At 43.7% G+C, this 17,336-nt stretch overlaps 1 protein-coding gene across 2 annotated transcripts in view; it reads right to left on the bottom strand.

Annotated features, from left to right (window-relative positions):
- TAF4B (TATA-box binding protein associated factor 4b) overlaps nucleotides 1-17,336 on the bottom strand; it is a 202,139-nt gene that overhangs the window by 89,254 nt on the left and 95,549 nt on the right. The window lies entirely within an intron of this gene.

The following is a 17,336-nucleotide window of genomic DNA, read 5'->3' as shown; positions in this document are numbered from 1 at the left end:
GAAAGGCGAAAAACAGTAGCTGGGGCAATAACTGGTTACATTTTTTTTTTTTTTTGGCAGAAAACAAAAATGACATTCTGCCTTGCAAAACACTGGCAGGGTAATTTTATAAAGGGATTTAGCCAGGTAAAACTAGCCCGACAATTGCCCGTCTTGATCTGGCTAAAAAAAGCATGCACACGTCCACACTGGTTTAGGTTAAAAAGAGAGGCATTTCTACGATGGGGTGGGGGGCGGGAGGGTGGTGGCTTAGGGCGGGGTACAAGCACTGTTTTACCCCCGATCAGCTTCCTGCTCAAAAAGCCAGTGCAAAGCATGCCGAAGCTTTCAGCGAGTGCACTGCATGCTAGCCAACATCCAAAGAGGGACTGCATGGGTAGTTTCTCTTTGAAAGTTTGACGTCAAGTACACATGCTGGAAACATTCTCATACTTTGCAACTACGTGGCCTACCGAAAGCTGACCCCACACACTGGGGTAGATTTGCCGGATTTACGCGCGCAGGGCACTTGTGCGCCGCTGGCACGCGCGTAAGTCCTGGGGCTTTGCTTGGGGGTGTGTCGGGGGTAGCGCGGCGTTCGAGGGTGTGTCCGGGGGGCGGGCGGGGCCGGAGACGTGACGGCGGTCCGGGGGTGGGGCTGAGTGCTCCGGCACAGCGGCCTGTGCTGGGACAGGGAGCCAGCGACGCGTGCAAGTTACACCTGCCAGAGACAGGCGTAACTCAACGAAATAAGGTAGGGGAGGGGGATTTAGTTAGGGCTGGGGGGGTGGGTTAGATAGGGGAAGGGAGGGAAAGATGGGGGGGGGGACAAAAAAAAAGTTCCCTCTGAGGCCACTCCGATTTCGGAGCGGCCTCAGAGGGAACGGAGGCAGGCTGCTGATTTTGCGCAGCCTTGAGCTCGCCGACCCCGGATTTTAAAAGATATGCGTGGCTACGCACGTATCTTTTAAAATCCGGCGTACTTTTTTAAAAAATCTGCCCCACTGTATTCATTAACAAGTCGTGTCAGTTTCTTCAAGAAGTTGATGTGTTTTTTTTTAATTGCTATTTATTCAGTGGATGTGGACACTAAATAAAGCTCCTCTTGTTCTGAGCAGAGTCTCAAAAGACAACACTCAAGTGCTCTCCCTAACATTCCTACATAACCACCATGTCCGTCTGGTTCTATGCCAGTCTTAATCACATCAAAAAGTCAACCACAATAATAATCATAAAAGAGTTTTCATATGCTTCTTGCTTCTTATTAACTCAGACAACATGCAAGCTACAGACAAGATGTGTCACCCAAAAGGTATTAAGGTCATGAATAGCCATGGGAAGCTGGGTTGTCAGCAATCTGTTTCTTGAACAGACTGAATAGCTCAAGCAAATGCTGAAAAGCTCTATTCTTTGCAGTGGGCAGAAGCATTTAAAGTCACATACCCTGTTACATTAAAAATATGCAAACACAGAAAAAACAATGCATTTTTCAGGATATCCACAATGAATATGTATGAGATAAACCTGCATACACCGAAGCTCCATGATATGCACATTTTTCTCATGCATATTCACTGTGGATATCCCGAAAATCCAACCGGCTAAGGGGTCCCTAGGACAGGTTTGGGAAGTCCTGTTCTGGTGGTCTCAGTTAGTGCTCACTTATTTGCAGTTCTATACAGCATCTAGGGTTTACGGCTTGCATTTGATGCTGGAGAGAAATGATTTGGTCCTTGATGACTGCTAGGGGGCGCTGTTAGCATAGCTGGCGTTTGGAATTTGAGTAGCTGAAGGGCACTGGCAGAACCTCTCACTGATGATCTGACTCTGGAACTCTGCTAAGCTGTACTTTAAATACATTTCTCACTCACACTTTGCTCTGTTAACTGGTGTAATTTTTCTGCGTTTCAGCTGAATTTTAAAATGAACCCTATTCTCACTTTTACCTTGCTATTTTAAGAGTTTTAAAAGAACAACACACTTTAGATAACAGGCTCACACAACCAGAATCATAACACAGCGTGCCTAAAAAATAATCCTGTTGAGATCCGTATTTAAAAGCCGGTTAACTCAGAAATTAGCTCACCAACAGGCCGATACAGTAAGGGCGCGTAAGAAAAAGTGCGGTAGTGCCGGGCGCCCGCTCGTTTGCCGCGCGCACAGTTCGGATCACATACCGCTCGATACAGTATTTCAATTAGATGCAAATGCTGCTTTGAGCGCCCAAATTGGACGTGCGTTCATGCACCTTCGCCGGCGGGGGCTGCTGGAAGCCGCTTTCGCCGCCGGCTGCCCCCGGGAGGCAGGGGAGCCGCGGTGGGCGCCTCGGGAGGAGGGGAGAGAGATTTGGGGCTGCTGGAAGCATGCAGTAAGTTTACTTTTGTTACAATTTCTATTTGCTTTAATAACATGTCGAGTCGATTTTCGCCCTGCGCCTTGCTTCGGGAGGGGGGAGAGAGAGGACTGGCAATCCCCGATGCCCGAGCGTAGGAGAACCAGGCCACACCATGTTACTCGCTTGCTCCAACCCACCCACTTATTTGACCAGAGCCTGCCTATTGCTGTCACATCCCTCTAACGCCAGGGTCAGGGTAGGCGGTAAAAGGTACGGTAAATTAGCAGGTTAAACGCGCAGCAAAACAGTTGGTTAAAAAGGCAATAATCGGGCCGCACGTTACTGTATGGGAGGGAATAGCTAATCTGATCGTTTACATATCATATACATGCTGCAGGCGGAAAGGGATACGCGTCGATTTAAAGAAGCGGTAAGGATTGGTAAAAACGGATAGTGAATCGCGGGTTAGACTTACACGGCCAAACTGTGGGTACAAAGCGGGTTAGAAACAGGGTAACCGCGGCCGCGCTTTACTGTATAGGCCTGTAAATGAACATTTGGGCACTTAACCAGCTAAATTCTATCCAGCTAATAAGAATTTAGCCAGATAAGTCAGGGGTGCTCAGAGGGCATAACTGTTGAGTTAGCTAGCTAATGGGCCGATACAGTAAAGTCCGCAGGAGAGCGGGCGAACGTCCTCTCTCCCAGCGTGCGCACAGGCCACTCTCCTGTGCGCGTGATTCACTATTCAAATTAGGCCCGGCGGAGAGTGCACAGAAAGTGCACTTTCCCGGTGCCCGAAGAAATTAGCGCCTACCTTTGGGTAGGCACTAATTTCTGAAAGCAAAATGTGCGGCTTGGCTGCACATTTTGTTTTCTGAATCGCGGTGGAATACCTAATAGGGCCATCAACATGCATTTGCATGTTGCGGGCGCTATTAGGTTCGGGGGGTTGGACGCGCATTTTCGGCCCTTACTGAATAAGGGGTAACGCTAGCGCGTCGAAAACGCGAGTCCAATAGAGGGTTAACAGTGTGCTCCGTCGGAGCGCACTGTACTGTGTCAGCCCGTAAGTTAGTCAGCTAACTCCGATATTCAGAGTGAGCCGGGTTACTTAGCCAGCTAGGTCTGGTTGGGCTAAAGATTTGCCCTAAAGTTAGCTGGCCATATTCAACAGTGTGGCTGCACAACCACAACCCAAACTTGGACTGTCTCGCGGCAGGAGCTGTGAGCGCCACAATGGAGGGATGACAGGAAGTGCGGGAAATTCTTTTGGGAAGGGCAAAGGGTGAGGAAAGGAAGGCAGCAAATGAAGTGGGTCAGCAAGTGGAAGTTTCCTGGGATGGTTTGAAAAGGCAGTCCACCACGTAGGAACTGCTTCTGATGGAGCTGTAAACCCAAAAGGAGTGGAAGGAAACTAAGGCAAAAAAAAAAAATATTTGAAGTCGGCAAACAAAAAGTAAGAGAAACTAAGACACACAATATTCAGCTGCAAATTAAGTTATGTTCTTGTGAAACTAAGTGCTGGTTTTCCTTAATATTTTTGCACTATCTGGATTCTTTGCAGGTACTTGCACCAGCTGACAAACTAGCTCCTCTCTGCCTGTTCACATAACCCCTCCCATACTTCAGTTTTCAAAGCAGAGCTATCACAGCAGAACACCACACAAGCTGATGATGATAGTTTGGTTTTCCTGTCGTGGTCTCCATAATAATAATTTTGTAACATCGCACACGTTAGCCAGCAAATACGAGCATAACTTATTTATTTATTTGTTTTTGGTTTTTATATACCGATCTTCCTACATTAGATGCAAATCAAACCGGTTTACATAGAACAAGAAGAAACTTGCTAAAAGGCATTACATAAAACAATGAACAATTATGCAACATTAAATAACATTGTCAAGAGAGTCAACTAATTATACAAAATTGAATTAAATGGTAATCAAAGTGAACATTTGATGTCCTTGTGTTGAACTTAAATAGGTTGAGAGTAACTGAAGGATTCTTCCAGGGAACCTGAAAAAAAGAAGGAGACTAAAAACAAAGCAAACCAAAAAAGTGAGAAATAAGCAGAGAGGTGTAGCTAAAGAAGGAGGTAATGCTATGAGCTAACAAGAAGGTTCTGGAAAAGCAAGCTTGAATAACCACGTTTTAAGTTTCTTCTTAAACGAGATATATAGTCCTTATACCAATTTTCAAAGCGGACTTACATGCGCAAGTCTGCTTTGAAAATTATTGCACCAAATGTATCTGTGCACATGCTAAAATGTATGGTGGAATTAGATACTTCCCTGATAATTTCCTTTCCTCAAGCCCTGCCAGACCAGTTTAGCCATGTGGGATAATGCCCGTCCTACCAGCAGATGGCAGAAGAGAATATTTCTTGCTGACATCTTTCTGTATATAGCCTGGTGCAGCAGGAAAAGCTGTTAGTATCCTTTTGCTCAAGCTCAAGAATGAGAGCCTCTGGAATATATCTTTTAAATTTAATCAAACAGAATGAGCCCAATCTGCTTTTTCTTCTTGGTGCTTCTTTTCAGACAGGGAATCTGATATCTACTTTGTAATGTTGGGCTAACCTCGGACATCACAGCCAGCCTGCACTCACCTAGATGACATAATCCCCTCCTGGCCACTGCTGCCTATCCCAGGCGTGCATGCTGAACTATGAAGGCCCTGAAGTGGGAACTAGGAATTGGTGCCAGCTGACTATCTCAGAGTGGGCTGCTTTCCCCTTCAGACTGACTTTTCATGCCTCGACCACTGCCTGGATCTTGACTGTCCCTGCCTGCTGCCTGCCCCTTGATTCTGTCTGTTCTCTTCGTGACCCTAGCTTAAGTCCTGCTGGCCCTAGAATCCAAAGGCTCAACCTGTGGAGGAAGGGACTGATATCTGTAAAGCTCTGTCCTGATCCTAGCCTTACGAGTCTGTCTGTTGGTGGGGGCCTCAGTGGGTCACCAGTGGGGCAGTGCTAATCCCATCACAGTGTAAGGGCTTACAAGCTGTGACATATTTGGAGTCGACCTTCCATTTTCTCCATGTCCACTTCCTGTATTTATTTATTTCTTTTAATTCCTCCTCTCCTCCGGCTTCCAGGTGTGGCTCTTGACTTGTCTGGTAGGACTCAAGGAAAGGAAATTAGCAGGTAAGAATCTAATTCCATCTTCCTTAGCATTCTGCCAGATCAGTCTAGACATGTCGATGTACCATAGTAGTAACTACCCGGGCAGGAGGAAGCCAGTGCTGTTTTATGAATGCTTGTTACAAACACTATATGTCCTCCCTTGCCTGCAGATCTACTTTATAATGCCATCCTGCAAACATTCCCCAGTAAAACCAGCCTGTACTTTGCCCAGAACGCTGTCTGCATTACAGTGGAGTATGTTCTCAGACTTTCTAGGACTGTTTTCCCTTTCATTATATAAGACAATGTCATTTCCTCCTTAATCCACCAGAAAATGGACATCTTCAATACCACCTCACTTTCAGGGGCCACTAAAAAGAATATAAAAAAATAATCTGATTTTCGGAATATATTCATGTCTCTCAGGAATGTTCTCTAGACAGCCAGAAATTGTAGCTCCTTTCTGCCTCCTAGGCAATCAGAAGCCCTAAAGGAAGGTAGAGAAACTACTTGATTGAGATGAAAATCTATATCATTTTAGGCAGAAAGACTGGTATTGAACAAATTGTGACTTTCACTTTTGAAGATACCAGGTACAGAACCCCTCAGGATAGCACCTGGAGTTCCAAAATTGTTCTTGCTAAACAGATGTCTATCAGGAACCCAGACTTCAGAAATATATGTACTGAGAAACATAGAAATAACGGCAGAAAAGGATCAAATGGTCCATCCATTCTGTTCAGCAAGCTTATGATAGTGTGGGATGATGAGATTATTTCTTTGATTTCCTTATTTGAATTAATATTGTATTTGATACAGTGGATAACTATAAACCAGCTAAAACTTACTAGTGAACCAGAAAGGCTGAAGATCTGCAGTCTCTGCATTTTGCTCAGAGATATTGGACATCGGAAGGTTGGAAGATTGACAACGACTTTTGGAGTGAGTTAAAATAGCTTACATTTGGAGACTGTCTATCAACCATGGCTGAAGCCATAGATGCAGTCAGTGATGTAGTCACTGATTGGTTGGTCAGAAATAACCCAGAAGAACAAATGTTACTATATGGTACAGAATAGTTATGCTAATAATTGATTCTTATTTGGCTGGGGCTATTCTGGCACAAAACCATATTTGAGGAAAAGAGCTTCAATTTATGACCAATCAGAAAAGAACATTTGTTCTTCATTTCACTTGGGAAATTATAAAACAGGGTGCAACATTATCATTGCTTTGCAGGCAGAGAGAGAAAGACTCGCATACCCAGAAGACATCATCCTGTATCACAGTGTCAACCTCCCCACTGTGAGTATAAATAGCCTGGCCAGCTACAACTTATATTGTAAGTATTTGATAAAATATTAATTAAGTATAGGAATCTGGGAAATATACTCTGCATTTATTTCATTATTTCTCTGATCCCAAGAGAAAGATAATAGAATATACAATAAAGTATATAATTCCTTATCCTAAGTGTATATTAAAGAAACATTAAAAAGGATATAGCAAATCAAATTTTACCAATCTGCTTATTAAAAATTATTATTAAATTGGTGTCTGTGAATTATTCCTTATCAAACTAAAATAGTAACAGTAGTATCTGCTATGCTGTACAGGTTACCCCCATGCATTATCAGTTTCTCAGACCGTAAAAGTCAGGGACCTAGTTGGTTGCTGGTTGAATCCAATTCCCCTTTTCCCACTGCTGTTGAAGCAGAGAGCAGGGTATACATACTCAGATCCTTCAGCCTTTCCACACAGGTCTTCTCATACAGATCCGCCATTTTAGTCATTCTTTTCTGGATTGACTCCATCCTCTTGTGAAGCGGGACAACTACAGTTCTTCTCCAATCCTGCCACACTACTCCCGTTTCCAAGGATCTATTGAACAGGTCCCTTCAGTGGACTTGCCAGCAAATCTCTGAGCTCCCTTAATATCCTGGGGTGTATCTCATCTGGCCCCATGGCCTATGTCCATTTTCAGTTTGTCTAGCTCCTCCCATACATTCTCTTCTGTAAACAGAGTTTCATCTACTCCATCTCCGTCTACGGTCTTGTTAACCAGCAACAGTCCTTTTCCAGAGTCTTCTGGAAAATCGAACTGAAGTATTTGTTTAATATTTCTGCCATTTCTTTGTTACTCTCTATACGTTGCTCCTTATCACCTTTCAATTTCACTATACCACTTCTGACCTCCCTTCTTTCACTGATATATCTGAGAAATGTTTTTTCTCCTTGCTTTACCTCTTTGACCATCCTTTCTTCCGCTTGATCTTTTGCTTCCCTTATTTCTTTCTTTGTCTCCCTTAGTTTTAATGGATATTCTTTTCTTGTGTTCCTTTTTTGGGATGGGATCCTTTATAATTTCTTGAATGCTATTCTTTTAGCCTTTATTTTTTCAGCCATCTTCTTAGAGAACCAAATTGGTTTCTTGTTCCTCTTACTCTTGTGGACTTTTCTAACATATAGAGTTGTTGCCTTTGTAATTGCTCCTTTTAACCTGGCCCACTGTTGTTCCACCTCACCCATTTTCTCCCCCAGTCATTTCTACACGTTCGTCCCCATTTTGACAAAGTTAGTGTCTTTGAAATTAAAAACTCGGGTCTTTGTGTGACTTGTGTTCTATTCGCAAAAATCAAACCATACTGCCTAATGATCACTGGTGTTCAGGTGAGCTCCTACCCGAAAATTAGACACATTATAACCATTAGTGAGCACAAGAGCAAGAATTACACCCTCTCTCATGGGTTTCATTAACATTTGTTTGAGCAGAGCCCCTTGAAGGGCATCTTTCTATCTCTCTATTTCTCATAGATTCCACAGAAGGGATACTCCAATCCACATCCAGCAGATTAAAATCTCCAATGACCAACACTTCACTCTTCTTTCCCACCTTTTGGATGTCCTCAATAAGTTCTCTGCCCAGTTTTTTTGTTTCAATCAGTAGCTTGTAGATCACACCAGTAAAAATGGAAGCGCCATCTTTTTTTTTTAAGATGGTCTAACAATGCTTATTCTGCAATTCAGTGGCTTGAATATTGTTTTTGACATAAAGAGCTACTCCTCCCCCTTTTCTGTCCTTTCTTAGCAAGTTATAGCCCTGGATGGCCATATCGCAATCATAAGAATCAGTGAACCATGTCTCTGTAACATCAACAATGTCCAAGACCACCTCCACCATTAGGGCCTACAGGTCTGGGATTTTGTTGCCCAGACTAAAAGCATTTGTAGTCATAGCTTTCCAGCTGCTCTTCATATTCACCTTTCTCTGCTTTTTTGAACTGATGATTTTGTTACTAATCTCCCCTCTTTCTGTTTTGCTTGGGGGTGATATGCCCAAATCACTGGGCACCTCCTGCCAACCATGCCCCATAATTTAAATGCCTGATAATTTATGATCTGAATTTTTCATTTAAGCATTCCTCTTACCTGCATTGACAAATGTAGGGACCCAAAAAACATGAAGGAAGGCGATCTAGTGACAAATGTTGGCCATCCTTACCATATAATCATTTATTGCTCTATACATGGCCCCAGCCTCCAATGTATTCAAATCCACATTCTTTTACATCAGGTTTTGAGCCAGGCATTGAAATTATCTATTTGGCTTTCCTTCTGAAAAGGCAATACTTTTTGCCACGTGTCTAATTTTTTCCCCTAGATTTTAGAAATCTTTCTGTACTTTATGGACACTATTTCTAGCAAGGTCACTGGCCCCATAAGAACCATGCTGGGTCAGACCAAGGGTCCATCAAGCCCAGCATCCTGTTTCCAAAAGAGGCCAAACCAGGCTACAAGAACCTGGCAAGTTCCCAAACAATAAGAAGATCCCATGCTAATGATGCCAGTAATAACAGAGGCCATTCCTTAAGTCAACTTGATTAATAGAAGTTAATGGACTTCTCCTCCAAGAACTTATCCAATCCTTTTTTAAAAACCAGCTACACTAACTGCACTAACCACATACGCTGGCAACAAATTCCAGAGCTTAATTGTGCATTGAGTGAAAAAGAATTTTCTCTGATTACTCTTAAATGTGCTACTTGCTAACTTCATGGAGTGCCCCCCTAGTCTTTCTATTATCCAAGTGTAAACAACTGATTTACATCTACTCATTCAAGACCTCTCATGATTTTAAAGACCTCTATCATATCCCCCCTCAGCCATCTCTTCTCCAAGCTGAACAGCCCTAACCTCTTGAGCCTTTCCTCAGAGGGGAGCTGTTCCATCCTCTTAATCATTTTGGTCGCCCTTTTCTGTACCTTCTCCAGTGCAACTATATCTTTTTTGAGATGCAGTAATTGAAATCTCCCATTGTTAATGCACTGCCAAATTGGTTAGCTTCCCTCATTTCTCTTAGCACTTCATCATCTCTGGGGATAGGGAAATATCCACAGTACCTGAATGTATACAGTACTAAAGGTGCTGTCTATCCATGGAGCAATAGAGGCATTATGACATTTTCTGTTTTATTAACCATTCTCTTCCTAATAATTCCTAACTTTGTTTGCTTTTTTGACTGCTGCAGCACACTGAGCCAACGATTTCAATGTATTATCCACTATGATGCCTAGATCTTTTTCCTGGATAGTAGCTACTAATATGGAACCTAACATCATATAACTACAGCAAGGATTATTTTTCCCTATAAGCAACACCTTGCACTTGTCCACATTAAATTTCTTCTGACATTTGGATGCCAAATCTTCCAGTCTCACAAGGTCCTCCTGCAATGTATCACAATCCGCTTGTGATTTAACTACTCTGAATAATTCTGTATCATCTGCAAATTTGATAACCTCGCTCGTCGTATTCTTTTCCACATCATTTATAAATATATTGAAAAGCACCGGTCCAAGTACAGATTCCTGAGGCACTCCACTTTTTACTCTTTTCTACTGAGAAAATTGACCCTTATTTATTTATTTAACATTTTTTATATACCGAAGTTCTAGCAACAATGTTGCTAATCACTTCGGTTTACATGTAACATTGGAGTGACTTAACATGTGTGTCTTACATGGAACAGGAAAATGAACTTGGAGAAAATTGAATAAATAACTAGTAACAAATAACATTAGAATAACATTAAAACAACAACAATAGTAATAGTCCTGTCTTTTAACCAGTTTGTACTCCAGGAAAGTGTTATGAACCCTTCTGTAGCGGTGCTACGGGAGGCTCCTTACCTCTTCCTGGAGGCCGCTCTGAAGCCGGGGTCTCGCCTACAAACTACCCAGGATTTGCTCCAGGGCCTGGGAGGCCTCTATGTTCTTGGGGCCTGCCTGAGGCTTGCTTGTGTCTGCATGGACTTCCTGGTTTGGGCCACACCCTTCTCCTAGGGGCCGGCCCGCAGCACTCCTCCGTAGTTATAGGGCCAGCTAGGTGTGGGCCATCCAAACTCCTCCCAGGGAGTCGCCTGCCTGTAGCCCTATAAAAGGACTTCAGCTTCCAGTCAGCCTTGCATCGGAGTTACTTCGTCTCTGGAAGCTCCTGCTGTCCAGCGCTCCGACAGGCTCTTGTCTTCATGGAGCTCCTCGTCTCATCTGTGTCTAGAACCATGTCTTCATTGCCTGAGATCCCTGTCCAGGTGTCCTGGTGTTTCAGCTTCTGATGTCTTGCTTCCTGATGTCCTAGCCCTCCTTGATGTTCGTGTTTGCTCTGGAGCCTTCTGTTCTGCCGGCCGTGGATCTCCGGGTGACGCAGCTTCGTCATGGGAGATGCCAGCATGGACTGGTGTCCTATGTGCTCCTGAGCTGTCTTGCCCTGCCAGCCTCTGTGGTGCTTTAGATGACATCTGGCTCAGTCGTCGAAGTTCTGCCTTGGCTGGATTCTTCCCTGTGCTTGTCCCACTCTCCACGTGGTTCGTGACCAGCCTCCTCGGGCTGTGTAGGGCGCGTAGTGGGACAGGGTGGTCCGCGACCAGCCCATTGGTCTGCCCGTGAAGGTGGGCTGTGTAGGGCGCCCTGAGAGACAGTGCCAATGTCTTCCTTGCCAGCTTCTTGTCTTGTCTGGACTTCGTCAAGTTCCTCGTCTCTGATGCCGTTGCATCAGCCCTGGTGTCATATCTTCGCTTCAACCCTCGTCTGTGATGCCATCACATCAACCTTGGTCTTATGTCTTCGTGTCAAGGCCTCCGTCTGCCCTCATCCTCAGGCCGGCCTGCTGCTCCATGCTAATTCAAGCAGCAGGTCCGAAAGGGCTCAGAACAGTCGGAGGACCGTTCCCCTACCAACATAATCTGTTGTTGGCTCTGGGAGCTTGCAGGCCTGGCAGAGGGAAAGACAGTGTTCTGCCATGCTGGGACACGTCGCCAACCCTCGGTTCGGTCCTGGATCTGTCTGGAGTCGGGCTGAGGCCCAAGGGCACACTAAACACCCCTTTTCTAACAGAAAGGACATCGCCTCTTATCCCATGACATTTTAGTTTTCTTAGAAGCCTCTCATGAAGGACTCTCTCAAAACACCTTCTGAAAATCCTATACACTACATCTACTGGTTCACCTTTATGCACGTTTATTAACCCCTTCAAAAAATGAAGCAGGTTTGTGAGGCAAGACTTCCTTTGGGTAAATCCATGTTGATTGTGTTCCATTAAACCATGTCTTTCTATATGCTCTGTGATTTTGATCTTTAGAATAGTTTCTACTATTTTTCCAAGCACTGAAGTCAGGCTCACTGGTCTATAGTTTTCCAGATCACCCCTGGAGCCCTTTTTAAATATTGGGATTACATTGGCCACCCAACAGTCTTCAGGTACAATGGATGATTTTAATGATAGGTTACAAATGTTAACTAATAGATCTGAAATTTCATTTTTGAGTTCCTTTAGAACCCTAGGATGCATACAATTTGGTCCAGGTCATTTGCTACTCTTTAGTTTGTCAATCTGGCCTACTACATCTTCCAGGTTCACAGTGCTTTGGTTCAGTTCATCTGACTCATCACTCTTAAAAACCATCTCTGGAACTAGTATCTCCCCAACATCCTCATTAGTAAACACAGAAGCAAAGAATTAATTTAGTATTTCTGCAATGGCCTTATCTTCCCTAAGAGCCCCGTTAACCTCTAGGTTCATCTAACGGTCCAACCGACTCCCTCACAGGTTTCTTGCTTTGAATATATTTTTAAAAGTTTTTATTATGAGTTTTTGCCTCTGCGGCCAACTTCATTTCAAATTCTCTCTTCACCTGTCTTATCAATGTTTTACACTTAACTTGACAATGCTTATGCTTTTTCCTATTTTCTTCAGATGGATCCTTCTTCTAGTTTTTGAAGAATGTTTTTTGGCTAAAATAGCCTCTTTCACCTCACCTTTTAACCATGCTGGTAATTGTTTTGTCTTCCTTCCACCGTTCTTAATGTGTGGAATACATCTGGACTGCATGTCTAAGATTGTATTTTTAAACAATGTCCATACCTGTTGAACACTTAACCTTTGAAGCTGTACTTTTCAGTTTTTTTTCTAAATATTTTCTTCATTTTATCAGAGTTTCCCTTTTGAAAATTTAGTATTAGAGCTATAGATTTACTTAGTGTCCCCCTTCCCGTTATTAGTTTAAATTTGATCATGCTATGATCAATATTGCCAAGTGGCCCCACTACCCTTACCTCTTACCAAATCTTGCATTCCACTAAGAATTAAATCTAAAATAGCTCCCTCTCTCGTTGGTTCCTGAACCAAGTGCTCCATGAAGCAGTTGTTTATTACATCTAGGAATTTTATGTTTCTATCATGTCCTGATGTTACATTTATCCAGTCAATATCAGGGTAATTGAAATCTCCCATTGTTAATGCACTGCCAAATTGGTTAGCTTCCCTCATTTCTCTTAGCACTTCATCATCTCTGGGGATAGGGAAATATCCACAGTACCTGAATGTAATCTGCTTTGAAGTGCTGAAAAAAGTGTGAAAAGCGGAATATAAAAATATTAATAAAATGAATAAATAATTCTGTCTGACTATTTTGTCCAGATGGACGGTAGTATACTCCTATCACTATATTCTTACACAACACACAAGGGATTTCTATACATATAAATTCTACTGAACATTTAGTCTTTTGTATGATCTTTATCCTGTTGGACTCTGTACCCTCCCGAACATAAGGTACCACACCACCACCAAGTTGATCCTATCGTTGCGATATAGGGGTAGATTTTAAAAGCTTGTGTGCGCGCATACTACCTAGCGCACGCGCAATTTATAAAAATTGGGGGTCGGCGCATGCAAGGGGATGCACAATTGGGCACTGCGCGCGCGCTGAGCTGCGCTGCTTTCCTTCATTCCCTTCCCCCTAACCTAACAATGGCCACTCTGTTGGAGGCCTCTGGCCCTGTCCCCGGACCGCCCCGCCCCTTTAGTAAAGCCCCGAGACTTACACGCGTCCTGGGGCTTTACGCACGTCGCTGGGCCTTTTTAAAATAGGCCCAGCGTGCGTAACCCTTTGAAAATCTGGCCCATAATTTGTCCCCTGATATAGCACTGTCCCAATGTTTATCCTCCTTCCACCAGGTCTCTGTGATGCCAATTATGTCAATCTCATCATTTACTGCTATACACTCTAACTCTCCCATCTTGCTTCTTAGACTTCAGGCATTGGCATGCAGGCAAAAAAGTGTGTTTTTTGTTTGTATTGTAACCTGCTTTTCAGTTGGTAGGGTTAATTTGGAAATTGTTAGGTCAGGTGATTTTTTACATATAGGCACATGGACTACATTTGCTTTTATTGGATCCTTTCTGTTGGGATGCCCTAACTCTCCTATTTCATTAGTATCCTTCAAGGATACATTCCTCTGAACTATGCATTGCTGAGCGACTGTCAGCTTTCCCTCGTGTTCTAGTTTAAAAGCTGCTCTATCTCCTTTTTAAAAGTTAGTGCCAGCAGCTTGGTTCCACTCTGGTTAAGGTGGAGCCCGTCCTTTCGGAAAAGTCTCCCCCTTCCCCAAAAGTTTCCCCAGTTCCTTACAAAACTGAATCCATCTTCCCTGCACCATCGTTTCATCCACACATTGAAACTCCGGAGTTCTGCCTGCCTCTGGGGACCTGCATGTGGAACAGGAAGCATTTCAGAGAATGCCACCCTGGAGGTTCTGGATTTCAGCTTTCTACCTAAAATCCTAAATTTGGCTTCCAGAATCTCTCTCCCACATTTTCTTATGTCGTTGGTGCCCAGATGGATGATAACCGATATCAAAGTTCTTACTTTCTTCTATAATTGCTCCTAGATGAACTAAGGATTGAGAGGATTGTAGCTGTCTCTTGGTCTACTTCATCACCCAGCTTAATTATTTCAGCACTTGCACTACATTTTGAGTGGCCTGTTGGCTCTTTCAAAAGGATTTGGCTCTGATCAACCAGCTGCCCAGATAAGGGTGGATCAGAATCCTCTCTCTGTTGAGAAAGGCTGCCACTACCACCATTACCTTGGTAAAAATTAATGGTGCTGTGGCTAAGCTGAATGACAGGGCCCTGAATGAATAATGCTTTCCCTGAACTCAGAACTTCTGGAACTCGTCCCTGATGGGAATCTGGAGATATGCCTCAGACAAGTTTAAGGCTGTTGGGAATTCTCCTTTCCTTACTGCCACAATTACAGACCTCAATGTCTCCATGAAAAAATGAGGAAACCTCAATATTTGTTGATGTATTTTAAATCTAAAACTGGGTGGAAGGTCCCTTCCCTTCTTCAGGAAGACAAAATAATTGGTGTATCTGCCTTTCCCAACTTCCAAAGCAGGCATGGATATTATTCCTTCCAATTGAAGCAACTGTCTGTAGTGCCAGTTCTTTTTGGAAGCTTGCAAAGGGACCAGATAAAAGGGTCTGAAAATGGAGCAGCCAGCTCAAGGGCATATCCCCTTCGAATAATCTCTACAGCCCATTGGTCTTGCATAATATGATCCTACCCTTCGCAGAATGGTTTCAACCATTCCCCAAAAAGCAGATGCAAGGAGTGGACCTGAACAGTCACTATGAGCTCCTGGATCCCACAGGACCCATTGCACTTCCATCCCTACTTCCTCTTCTGCTACCACTAAATAGCTGTGACCTTACCTTCTGCCTTTTCTTGTGGGCACTGTAAGGCTGCCAGACTTATTCTATCTGGCATCCCTGAATTTGTTTTGGGAGAAGTTGGCTAGCTCTTGTGATCCCCCTTGAACCTATCTTCCAGAAGCCTCTAGAGCTTAGACTCTCCAAGCTCCTTCACTAGTTTCTCCATATTCTCTCCAAACAAGAGGCATCCTTTGAAAAGAAACCTACTAAACCTAACCTTATAGGTTGAGGCTGTCGACTAGCTTCTCAACCAAATCATATGTCTGGCTGTCACTACTAATGCTACCTGCTCAGATAATGTCCTGATCAAATCATATAGCATATCTGCTAGAAAGCCTGCTTTCTACTCAAAGCAGCTATTTCCCCACACAGGGTCTGAGAACCTTCATTTTCTGAGTCTGGCATGTATTCCTGGATCCAGAAAATCACTGTTCTGGGCACATAGTTTCTGCAGACCATTGCTTGAAGAGATAGGCTGCACGTTTCTGTCTTAGGGATCTTTTAATGCAGAACCCCCTTCCACCAGGATGATAGTCTTCCTTGTAATTGTAGTTACCAAAGCATCCATCTTCGGTATCTTGAAAGACAGATTTTTTTCTGCCTGCTGTAATCAATAAAGTGTCTCTATAGACTTCTTGATTCCCAGTGCAGAATCTGGGTTATCCCACTTAGCCACAATCATCTCCTGGCTGGCTGGGTGCAATGTGAATCTTTCTCTGGCTTCTTGATTCCTGCCATGATTGGGTCTCACTTGGAGGGAGTCAGGTTCCTTCACCAGTTGCAAGGCCTGTGAAACCTTTACAAAGAGAGCAACTAGCTCATCTTTTCAAAATAATCTCAGTGCCATCTTCTCTGACGTATGAGGTCAATTCTTCTTCATCCTGATCTTCTGAGGACCTCACATCCTTTTTTCTTACCTCCATGGGATCATTGAGCACACTGCATCAGGCTATGGATCTGGCTGGTGAATGATCGAACCAGAGTCTTCACAAAGTGGCCTTGAACCTTGAAAGGAGGAAGTCTTGATCCTTCTCCTTTAACATCGATTCCTTCCCCATTATATGGCCTTTCATTTGACAGTATGCTTTATGCATTATCATAACAAATTCTGCTGAAAATCTTTGTTCTTCAGCACTAAGGGTTGCAATGAGTTCCTGATTACAGCACAGATCTATGAAGGAGCAATTGGAGCTCTCAAAAAAAAAAAAAAAAAAAGCCATGAACGGGCCGCAGTAGTCCCCTGAGTATTTGCCAACAATGAAAACGTGGTTGTGGTTCCCTTGCATTGGCCCTGATGCTGCTTGTTCTTTTACCACTCCAAAGGTTGCAGCCCTCTTTTTTGCCTGTTCCTACTAGGGTCTCCATCCCATCACAGCTCTTACAAAAGGTGCCGGCAAGGCTGCATTGTCCGAGGGCCTCACAGCAACTATATTTCCCGTCCCCCAACTGATATACTTGGTGGTGCCGGAAATGAATAGGAGGAGAAGGAGGGCTGGGGGACTGAATCACTACCAGAGGCCCAAAGACCCCACTTTACACTACAATAAACGCAGAAAGATCTGGCCGCCTGTTTTTTTTGTTTTTTTTTTTTTTTAATTAGCTTTATTGTTCCTCCAGGAGAAAATGGGGGGGCTTTCTCTTGCAGCTGCTTCAGATTTACAGAATCTGAAGAACCCGTACCTCAGGGAAAGAAGATCAACCCAGCAATTGTCATCCCCAGTCCTTAGTCTTGGTCCTGACTTCTATTATGGAAATCAGCCTGACAGGCTGTTTCCCTAGGAGTTGAACTCCAGTTTCTATTCCGCTAAAACTTCCACCATCTGCTGGAGATACAGA

The sequence above is a fragment of the Rhinatrema bivittatum genome, chromosome 2, assembly GCF_901001135.1.
Source record: "Rhinatrema bivittatum chromosome 2, aRhiBiv1.1, whole genome shotgun sequence".
Taxonomy (NCBI): Eukaryota; Metazoa; Chordata; class Amphibia; order Gymnophiona; family Rhinatrematidae; genus Rhinatrema; species Rhinatrema bivittatum.
The sequence above is the reverse complement of the archived record's forward strand: the minus strand, read 5'-3'. Positions and strand labels throughout refer to the sequence as shown.